This window comes from Cannabis sativa, chromosome 8 (assembly GCF_029168945.1).
Source record: "Cannabis sativa cultivar Pink pepper isolate KNU-18-1 chromosome 8, ASM2916894v1, whole genome shotgun sequence".
Taxonomy (NCBI): domain Eukaryota; kingdom Viridiplantae; phylum Streptophyta; class Magnoliopsida; order Rosales; family Cannabaceae; genus Cannabis; species Cannabis sativa.
Genome location: NC_083608.1, coordinates 18,546,461 through 18,559,345, shown reverse-complemented (window position 1 = coordinate 18,559,345; position 12,885 = coordinate 18,546,461).

Sequence of the window (12,885 nt, the reverse complement as noted above, 5' to 3'; positions counted from 1 at the left end):
AATCCCCGGGTGCTCCTGATCAGATGCTGGTAATCCTAGTCACACAATCTGGGATTTCACAAATAGGGTTAACCCCTGATTTCATTTTCATAAAATATTCACGTGGCATTTAAAATTCACATATTCAGATAGAGCTCAAAAAGAGCTTTCCAACGGTATATAGAACTCCCAAATCGGAGTCCGGATCATAAAGTTATGGCCATTAGAAGTTTTTGCAAAAAGGGTCTGCCCAAAAAGAAATAGGCACGCCACGGCATGCTAAATACCATGCCGCGGCACCTGGGTTCAAAACCCAGAAAACTAAAAAACCAGCAACGATTTTCATGCCCAAAACTCATCCAAATCACCCCAATTCACAACCAAACTCTCAAATCAACAAATAGGGTTGCTAGCAATTATTAAGGGGTCAAAAATAACATATTTCATGCATCAATTCCAACATAAAACCCCCAAAACCAGATTGCATATATATCACAAAATCATGTTTAACTAAGAAACTTCAAGCTCTTGAACAAGAGCTTCATCTTCAACAACTCAAATAATTTTCCAGCAATAACACATCTTAGAAACACATGATTCCAAGCTAGAAAATACCATAAAATCTCTGCCCAAATTCATCAAAGAAGCATACAACAACAACAAACTCCATATCAACAAAATTAACACCAATCCACTCAACATGCAACAAAGAACAACCAAAACTTAAAACATGCTTTTACCTAAGAATTTCAGCAAGAATTCAACAATCAATTCCAAATAATTTCAGCAAGAAACTACCTCAATCCCAAGCTTAAAATCCTTCCAAATCAAGCTCCAAAATAAAGTAACACCAAGCAATTTTCTTAAATTCTTAAAATTGAAAATCAAGAGAGCAAGAGAGGGAGAGAGGGTCGGGTAAGAGAAAGGGATAACACCAGAAATTAATCCCATTTTTTCTAAAAAAAATCTTCTTTATCCATCATAGAAAATAAAGGTCAAATGACCAAAGTGCCCTTAGGGCTAATGCACACTTATTCACCCACACAAGGGTATTTATGTCATTCCACACTCATTTATTTCCAAATAAATTTCAGATTTCATATTATCAAATAAAATGCCAAATAATTCAATTCAAATTGCATTTCGGGCCCGAACCCCGTTTAGCTCGAAATACCCGGTTGTGATATACCACGCCAACCTTTCAGAACACACTTGAAAAGACAACACAGGCATACTATATAATAATATAGTTCTATTAAGCACGTAATTAAATTAATTTCATCAATTTACCCTTCTTGGGTCATAATTACCAAAATGCCCCTGGCTCACCAACGGGGTCTTTAACATATTAAAATTCATATAAATTCACATATATTGAACTATATAATAATACAATTCCTCAATTACTCATAATTATCTAGTTAGGGCTTTGTTAATCATTTTTCTTAATTCCGGGTATTACATAAAGCATCAAGGGAATTTATTTCAGTAGACATTTTTGAAAATAAATAAAGTGATATAATTATTATACTTGAATAATAAATATCATCTCATAAATACTTTAAATGTTATGCATGAGCGCATAAAAGTAAAACACATAAAATATTGTTTAAGTTATTCCACAATAAAATTCTTTGACAATAGATCGTTGTCTTAGGGTCGGTATCGAGTCAATTTCATTAAGCCTGTGAGACAATTCTCATCTTTATTATTTTGAGACCTAAGTATCTCATATTTCCTTTTCAAAATATAAAGTACTGCTTTTTGACCAAGTTGACAACTAACCACTATGAAGCTTAATTGCACTTTGTGAGTATAACTCATTGTTTTAAATTTCATGACTTAACTTAGTAGCGTCGCCTTAAGGGTCGGTATCGCACTAAAATACATCACTTCCTCCTATCTTAGTCAAGAGATCAACCTTTAACAACAATATATATAAACACATACCTTCCTTAGGGTGACGAAATCTAAGTTGTCTCGAGGCCAGTCTATACTCCTTCGGTGTTGACTAATAATGGAGGTTGTAGGTTACACTCACATGTACTCCGTCTCCCACTCACTATTTTAAGTTAATGCGTTTTTTTATTAATTCCAGAATTAATACATATTAACCACTTTAATAATTATGATTAATTTATTTATAATAAAAGTCTCAAATTATAAATAAATTTTCCGTCATAATTATTGAATCTGAATTATAACTCTTTAATTCATAATTTAAAACTATTTTAAATTAATATAAGTTAATTTTAAATTACCAAGTTAATGCTAAATTAATCTTAGCCAGTTTACATGCTTTTAGTTTCAAAAAACGGTAAATACATAAATACATAGAACAATCTTTATATATATCATGTTTCTACTAAGAGATGCATGATAATATAACTCTGTGAAATTTCTATGTATGGCATATTATTCATTAATGCATGAGCATGTTATTAATCAACTATTAATGAATATTTATTTCAAAGTAATAAATAAATAATGATGACGAGCTTGGTAATAATTGAGTATTTTTAATTTTATAACCTTTGGAAAAATTAGAAAATAAATTACAAAACTAATCTACATCCTATTTTTGTAGGACCGTCGTAAGCCTCAAAATTAATTTAAATAATTTTAATTGATTATTTCAAATAAACCTGTTATTTTAAAACATCCTTTAAACTCTTTTAATTAATTAAAATAATTTTAATTAATTTATTCTTGAAGAAATCATTTATTTGAGATAATTTTATTATCATATTAGTTTTGTCTTAAAATAATAACATTTATTATTTTAATTTGAGTTAAGACAACTTTTGTCTTAATATAGTTATAGATTTGAGTTTAAATTTCAAACTTAAAATTAATTATATTTATTTAATTCAAAACTAAATTTGAAAAATAAATATTCCACAAAACTTTATTATTTTGTCTTAACTATTAAAAATAATAAAATTATTTTATAATTTAGGGTAAATAGCGGCATAAGTTGTTGGAAATTATTTTACCAGGATCTTAGATCTACTCACAAGTATGTTGATTAACATCCTAAATATGAACTTCTAAAATGATTATAAAATAAACACATATAAAGTATGAGAAACCTTACATTGGGTACAGCGGAATATTATGTCTCCTTCCGTTCAGATCTCTAGCCCTTGTATCCTTTCTGTCGCAGAGTATTATCAAGATCTGAACCTGGATCTCTTTCTCTCCTTTCTTTAGTGTTGAAACTCCTTCTTGTTGAATGTCTTTCTTCACGATCTTCCTCACTATGATTGAGGTATCACTTGCTGTGTGTGGGCACTATTCTAACATTAAGAGGTTCGAAATTATTCAAGGAAGAAGAAGAGTATGAAGGTCGCGACTAGGGTTTAGAAAGAGAAGGCTCAGGTTTTTCTCTGAAGGAAATCAGAAGTAAAAGTGTAAATTTCCTGAAGCCTTCACTATCTATTTATAGCATTCCACATAGGGTTAGGTTTGAATTATTTGGCATTAAAATAATGAAAATATCAGATGATAAAGCCTATAAAAGTGGCCAACCATGGCTATGTGGATTTGGGCCTCACTTTTTGCAATTTTGCAGTTTTATCATTTCTGCATCTCATTTTCTCAAAAATGCCAATTTTCAAATTCAACCATTTAAATGCCAATTCTAACTATTTAATAACTATAAATAATTATTAAATAATATTGTCATTTATCATATTTGTTAATTGAACCATACAAAGTATCATAATTAACAAATATGCCCTAAAAACTCTTTCTTTACAATTTCGCCCTTAGTGAAAAATTCACAAATAGACATAGTCTAATTTGAGAATTATAATTGATTAATCAAAACCAATTAAATGAGTCTTACAAGTAATATTGTCTCAACTAGTGGGGGGACCATGAGTCTATATAACCGAGCTTCCAATAAGCAGATCAAGAATTTATAACCTAAATTAAATGACTTATTAATTCTTCGTTAAATCCACGCATAGAACTTAGAATTGCACTCTCAGTATATAGAACGCTTTATATGTTCCACCATATAGACACGTCATTAGTTATCCATTGTTATAATCCTAATTTGATCAATGATCCTCTATATGAATGATCTACACTATAAAGGGATTAGATTACCGTAACACCCTACAATGTATTTTATCCTTAAAACACTTAACCCCGTATAAATGATATTTCAGCTATGTGAAATGAGTACTCCACAATTTATTTTCGTTTGGTCAAGCTCGAAGGAGATCATCCTTTACTTACTATTCGCCAGATAGAAGCTATAGATTCCATGTTTATGTTAGCGCTCCCACTCAATTGCACTACTGTGTTCCCAAAATGTACGTATCACCCTGACCCAAAAGTAGGCTTAAGTAACAAATCAAAGAACACGAATAACACTCTTGAGATTGAGCCTAATCATAACAGGATTAAGATCATTTGATCTAGGATCAACTAGGCGATATTGACTTGAATAGATATTACGGTAAGTTTAATAAATCTATGTCAAAGTTCAATATCGGTCCCTTCCGATGTATACTCCATGCACCCAACCTGAGCTTTACTTTAACCAATGCTCTGGAAAGAACATAGCATTTCTCCAAATGCAAGTAAACTCTGTTGTAGATTATCATATCAGTAAAACCCTGTGTCTGATAAATCTAGAAATCTTTATTCACATAGTCATGTTTACTTTCCAATGTGTTGACAACACAATAAACAGGATCAAGTATGTGAAAAGGGTTTCAGATGAATTTATAAATCAAATAGACAAGCAATTGATAAGATGAACCAAAACATACACAAATGAATCAAAAATACTTATGTTTCTTTATTGATGTTGAATAAAATGGATTACATTGAAATGGAGTTTTATTTAGGGCATAAAACCCAACATAAGTACCCAAAGTTTTAAGTTTGTAAGCGGCGTAAATCTAATATTTATAAAACTTTGGGTACTTATGCCAAAGTCCGAGGTCTGGGTTGGGGTCCGGGTCAGGGTCGGAGTTTGGGCTACAAAGTCTTGGGTTGGGATCCGGCCCGTGATTGGGGTCAAATTTATAGTAGATAATATAATGTTACACAACCTATTAATGCAAGTCACTACCAAACATAATATTATATAATACAACTCAATACAATAATACAAAATAATACAACACAACACAACACAACACACAGTGTACTAAACGAACCCTAATTAGTTAAAAACTAAATGTTCACATTCAGTAAAAGATCCAAATACAAAACATTTTGGTGCAAATAAATTAAATTGGATTAGACTACATATTGGTAACTAAGGACATTTATTAACTATACTAGCAATTTTATTGTTTAAATTGATTATTATAAAATTTATTTAATTTAGTTAAAGTTTGAATATGTTGTGTTAACTTCTAGCTAGGTATAACTATTGTCTAAGTATAAATAAAATGTAAAAATGAATTTATTAAAAATTCAATAAAGAAATATTTATGTAAATTTATAAAATTAAAAATTTTAAAAAGAGAACGTAAAAATGGAAAAAGAGTTGCAAAAGGCCGTACAATGGGTAATTTCCCTAATTTCTTTTTTTCTCTGTTTTGACATTGGTTAGGCTTAGTTTTGTTAGCTGGAAATATTAAATTTGGTAGAAATTAAGTAAGAAGAAAAGAGAGACTTAATTATGTTTTAATTCTGATGAAGTGTGTACCATGAGATTATATCAATATGGTTAGAAATGATTATACTATTATGAAATATTAGTATGATGTAATATTATAATTTAGAGAAAGAAAATAGAGAAGAGATGAGAATTTTCTGAGTGTTTTATTCCAATAGGTGATCTCCTATTTATACACATACAAGAGTCAAATATTAAGAAACTAAGAGAAAGGGAAACTAAGAAAAAGGGAATGTTGATTACATTAATGGTAATAAATAAAAGATTTAGACATCCACATAATTAATACTATTTATAACACTCCCCCTTGGATGTCCATAATAACTACCTCATTAAAAACCTCGCCGAGAAAACCCAGTGGGACAAAACTCGGTCAAGGAAAAAAGAGTGCAGTATGAAATTACTCCCCCTCATTTTGGCATTCGTGGAGATCCTTTAATCGACGCATTCCAATCTTGTGAACCATCTTCTCAAAAGTTGATGTTGGTAATGACTTCGTGAATAAGTCTGCAAGATTATCGCTTGATCGAATTTGTTGAACATCGATATCACCATTTTCTTGAAGATTGTGTGTAAAGAAGAATTTTGGTGAAATATGTTTAGTTCTGTCTCCTTTAATGTACCCTCCTTTAAGTTGAGCGATGCAAGCAGCATTATCTTCATAGAGAATTGTTGGTACTTCTTTATTAGATGTTAATCCACATGTTCCTCGAATATGTTGTGTAATTGATCGTAACCAAACACATTCTCGACTTGCCTCGTGAATTGCAAGTATCTCAGCATGATTTGAGGAAGTAGCCACCAGAGTTTGCTTTGTTGATCGCCAGGATATAGCAGTGTCACCGCAAGTGAACAAATAGCCAGTTTGAGATCTGGCTTTATGTGGATCAGATAAATATCCTGCATCTGCGTAGCCAATAAGTTGTGACCCACACTTATTAGAATAGAATAATCCTTTATCAATAGTACCCTGGAGATAGCAGAGTATGTGCTTAATCCCTTTCCAATGTCTATATGTTGGAGCAGAACTAAATCTTGCTAATAAATTGATAGAGAAAGCTATATCAGGTCTTGTACAATTAGCAAGATACATCAATGCTCCTATTGCACTAAGATATGGTACTTCTGGACCAAGGAGCTCTTCATGTTCTTCTCTAGGTCGAAAAGGATCTTTTTCTACATCAAGTGGCCTAACTACCATTGGGCTACTCAATGGGTGTGATTTATCCATATAAAATCGTCTCAAAATCTTTTCAGTATAAGTTGACTGATGAATGAAAATTCCACATTTTAAATGCTCAATTTGTAGACCAAGACAAAATTTTGTTTTTCCTAAATCTTTCATTTCGAACTCTTTCTTTAGATATTCCACAGCTTCTGAAAGTTTTTCAGGAGTTCCAATAATATTCAAATCATCAACATATACAGCAATGATAACAAACTCAGGACTTGAACTTTTTATAAAAACACATGGGCAAATAGGATCATTTTTATATCCTTCTTTTAATAAATATTCACTAAGTCGATTGTACCACATGCGTCCTGATTGTTTTAATCCATACAATGATCTTTGTAATTTAATTGAGCACATTTCTCGATTGCTTGAATTATATGCATCAGGCATCTTAAATCCTTCAGGGATCTTCATGTAAATATCACTATCTAGAGATCCATATAAATAAGCTGTGACTACATAATCAATACCTGGCCTTTGAGAAAAACCTTGAGAATATGTCTTAATGTTATTGCATCCACCACAGGAGAATATGTCTCCTCATAATCAATACCTGGCCTTTGAGAAAAACCTTGAGCTACAAGTCTTGCTTTGTATCTCACAACTTCATTTTTCTCATTTCTTTTACGTAAACATACCCATTTGTATCCAACGGGTTTCACACCTTCAGGTGTTTGGACTATAGGTCCAAATACTTTGCGTTTAGCAAGTGAATTCAATTCTGCTTGAATTGCTTTTTTCCATTTTGGCCAATCTTTTCTATTTTGACATTCTTTGATAGATTTAGGTTCAAGATCCTCGTTTTCATTCATAATTTCTAGCGCTACATTATAAGCAAAAATATTGTCGACAATTACTTCGAGTCGGTTCCATTCTTTTCTTGTATTGACATAATTTATTGAGATCTCATTATTGCTAATATTTTCAGGTACCTGAATCTCTTCAAGAGATTTGTTTATGTCAACATCTTCCTCGAAATTTTCAGCCTCTTCATTAGGGCCATCTTGATTATTTGCTCCCTTTCTTTTTCGAGGATTTTTATCTTTGGAACCGACTGGTCTACCACGTTTCAAACGTGCTTTAGAATCATTAATTAATTGTCATGCAGGACTTCAATTCGAATTGGAGCATTTTCAGCTGGAATATGTGATTTTGTAATTTTCTTTGGGTCAGTGAATGCATTTGGTAATTGATTTGCAATATTTTGCAAATAAATTATTCTTTGAACTTCAAGTTCACATTGATTTGTACGAGGATCAAATTGAGATAATGATTGTGCATTCCATATAATTTCTTTTTCCGAATTTGTTTCTTTTCCCCTCCCCCTCAATCTGGGAAACTTGTCTCATCAAAATGACAATCAGCAAAACGTGCTTTGTAAATACATCTCCGGAGTTGTGGGTTCGAGATATTTAATGATAGATGGAGATTCATACCCAACATATATTCCCGGCCTCCTTTGAGGACCCATCTTTGTTCGTTGTGGTGGAGCAATCGGAACATATATCTTGTACAACCAAAGATTCTTAGATGGGAAATATTTGGCTCCCCGACCATAAGCCAATTGTCGGGGAGACTTTGTGATATGATGTTGGCCTAATGCGTACAAGTGCGCGGCATGTAAAATAGCATGTCCCCAAGCTATAATTGGGAGTCTTGTTCTCATAAGTAATGGTCTTGCGATTAATTGGAGGCGCTTAATAAATGATTCTGCAGACCATTTTGTGTATGTACATGAGCAACGGGATGTTCAACATTTATTCCTATTGACATACAATAATCATTAAAAGCTGTGATGTAAATTCACCGACATTATCAAGGCGGATTGTCTTGATTGCATAGTGCGGGGAATTGTGCTCGTAATCGGATTATTTGAGCAAGCAATCTTGCAAATGCTACATTACGAGTAGATAATAAGCAAACATGTGACCATCTAGTTGATGCATCTATCAATACCATAAAATATCTGACTGGTCCACATGGTGGGCAAATAGGCCCACATATGTCGCCCGAATTCGTTCAAGAAATCCCGGGGGATTCAATTCCAACCTTTACCTAAGTGAGGGCTTAATGAGTAACTTTTCTTGAGAACAAGCAGCACATGAGAACTCACTGTATAAAAGAATCTTTTGGTTCTTCAATGGATGACCATGTGAGTTCTCTATTATTCTATGCATCATACTTGAACCGGGATGGCCTAGCACGGTCATGCCAAATAACAAATAAATTTTTCTGGTTTGCGAACTTCTCGTTCACAATAACATGAGTTTCTATTGTACTTATACGTGTAATGTACAAACCTGAAGACAAACCAGGTAATTTTTCTATCATGCATTTTTTTCTTGAAACAATAGATGTAATGCAAAGATATTCAAAATTATTTTCATCTATTGTCTCAATATGATATCCATTACGACGTATATCTTTGAAACTCAACAGATTCCTTTTTGATTTGGTGGATAATAAGGCATCATCTATAATAATTTTTGTTCCTCTAGGCATCAATATAATGGCTCTTCCGAGCCTTCAATTAAATTTGCGATTGCGATATTGTATTAACATTTGCCTTCATTCTTGATAAATTTGAAAAATATTTATCACTTCTGAGTATTGTATGAGTGGTTGCGCTATCCACCAAACACATATCATCACCATTATTTGTAGAATCATGTATAGAATGACAAATGTCCATTACTTCATTAACAAAAAAAAACATAATAAGTTCAAAATATAAATGCTTAAATAATAAAAGTTCATTACATAAATATGCCAAATAAAATAAACACCTTAAAGTAAATAAATGATAATAATAAAAAAAAAACATAACAAAGAAAAGTGACTAATTGTGGACATTCCCATCTCCATTATCGATATTCATGTTGTTATTAATGAGATCTTCATTAAAGAAATCTGCAACATCTAAGTGCGTAATATCCAAAGGCTCTTTGAGAAAACCATCATCTTGATAGGCAAAATTTGCTTCTATTTTCTCCTTTCCTTTCACAGATGCTTGATAAAGATCGGCAAGGTGTTTGCTTAGTACGACAAGCACGTGCCCAGTGTCCTTTTATTCCACATCTGGAACATAAATTTTCAGAATTTCTATGATTATTATTTTGAGGACCTTTTCCCTTGTTCTCAGTAGTTGTGCTTTTCATTGGAGTATATGAATTTTTATTTTGACCATTACGATGCCAAACATTGCTTCGACCGCGATCGCGACCACGACCGCGACTTTGATTATGGTCACGACCACGTCTATTACTTCGATTATGATCACGACTACGACTATGATTATGATTGTCAGCAATTGTAGCATTCACTTCAGGGAATGGAGCAGACCCAGTTGGGCGAGATTCATGATTTTTCATCAAAATTTCATTATTACGCTCGGCTACTAGAAGACATGAAATCAATTCGAATATTTTTAAAATTTTGCTCTCTATATTCTTCTTTGCGGGGAGCACATTAGAGGCATGAAAAGTAGTATATGTTTTTTCTAACATTTCATAGTCAGTAATTTTTTCTCCACACAACATTAATTTAGAAGTGATATTAAACATTGCAGAGTTATAATCACTTACTGATTTAAAATCTTGCAACCTCAGGTGCAACCAATCATTCTTAGCCTTTGGCAATATGACAGTTTTTTGATGGTCATATCTTTCTTTCAAATTTTGCCAAAGCACAAGAGGATCTTTTACGGTTAAATATTCAGATTTTAACCCCTCATGGAGATGATGGCGAAGGAAAATCATAGCCTTGACCTTATTTTGTTTTGTTTCAGTATTTTGATCTTTGATGGTGTCTCCAAGACCCATAGCATCTAAATGGATTTCAGCATCAAGAATCCATGACAAATAGTTTTTTCCAGAAATATCAAGTGCCACAAAATCAAGTTTTGCAAGGTTTGCCATGGATAAAACTATATCAATATAAAGTGTAAATTATTAGACATATACATAAACTTTGAAAAAAAAATACAACAAAATATAGTACAATATAGAATAAGATGATAAGATTAAACAATATAATATGATAAACAAATCAACACACATATATAATATATAAGCATCTATATAGATATATATAAGCATAGACATATATTGTATAAATATTAATTCATTAGAAAAAAATGGCTAACTCGAATGTGTTTCAGTCAGATGAGTATATATATACATATATATATATTTAGTGTATCATGACTTTGAAGCAATTCGAGATCACATAACAAAAACATTGTCATACCTTGGTTAGAGGCTCGTGCTGATAACGTATTATGAAATATTAGTATTATGTAATATTATAATTTAGAGAAAGAAAATAGAGAAGAGATGAGAATTTTCTGAGTGTTTTATTCCAATAGGTGATCACCTATTTATACACATACAAGAGTCAAATATTAAGAAACTAAGAGAAAGGGAAACTAAGAAAAAGGGAATGTTGATTACATTAATGGTAATAAATAAAAGATTTGGACATCCACATAATTAATACTATTTATAACATATACATATTACTAGAGATAAAAAAAAAAAAAACCCTATTAATTGTACCACATATACTGTAAAAAATTTATATAAAAATAATTATAAATAAATAGAAGTATTAATGTAAATAAAATTATGAATTAACACTCTCAAGTAACAATAATGACAATATCTTTCAAAAAAAAAAACAGTAATAACAATAAACACTTTTTAATATACTCAAAATATATTTACATTTATATAAATATATTTGCATAAAGCTACTTGATACATTGATTTACATATAATAAGACATTTACATAAAGTTATTTGATACATTGATTTACTTACCTAATAAGTCAGGTGATAATTAGTTAATTTTTATAGTAATTATTGAATTAAAATATTTAATAATATGACACACCTTAGGTGATTCTAGATTTTTTTTTCTTTAAGACCACTTTATCTCTCTATTTTATAATATATTAATATCAACAAAATTATTAATTTGTGTTTTTGGAGAGAAATAAGGGTTAGGTTACATGTGTTATATGATCTTTAATTAGATGTTTATTATCTAGGGGACTATACATGGTTTGACATTCTTTTTGTTCATTATTTTTTGTCTACATAATGGTATATGTGTTGTTTCCCAATTTTTTTTTTTTTTTTGGAATAATATATATGGGTGGTTATTTGTGGGTTTGATTTGTTATTGGCTCCTTTAAAAAAAGAACTTTCACAATCGCTGAATGTTTAATTACTGTCTTATTGGAGTTTGTTGTTAGGGTTGTATTTCTTTTTATCATGACTTTAGTTCTTATATTTGTTGATTAATTTTGCTTTCTAAATGTTATGGCGTTTGGTTACAAAATAAAAGTAGAATAGGAATGGGAATGGTAATAGGAATAGAAATAGAATAGAATGAAATTTCTATTCTTTTGTTTGGTAAAGTTTATAGAATCAATAATTGAATAAGAATTGTGATGATTGGTATAGTATCAAATAAAATAGAATTTTTATTATTTTGACCGAAATGTTGTCTTTTATTCTTTTAAAATAATTTTTGTTTTATAAAATTACCATTATGGTATAAATAAAAAAAATGATATATATTTATGTACCATTCTCAAATTGTATTTTTTAGATCTAATTATTAAATAATAAAATATAAATAAATATCTAATTTAATAGTCTATTTTATATTAAATATTTAAGTATTAACATAAATGTTATTCATATAATTTAATCATCACACATTGTTTATCCATATAATTATAATAATAATAATATTGTTTTCCTATAATTCTGTACAAAAAAATACAATAAATATATTATTGTAATATTAAATGTTGTAGATATATGTTTTAAAATAAAAAATGTTACTCATATAATTATAACTTTAATCATTTATTTATGAGAAGGGTAGATAAGGAAAAATAATTTTTAGTTGGTATGGAATGACTTTTCAAGTCATTTTATTTAGGAAAAGTAATTCCTTAGTTTACATGAATTACAATTCATATGGAATGAGTTTTCCAATGACAATAAACAAA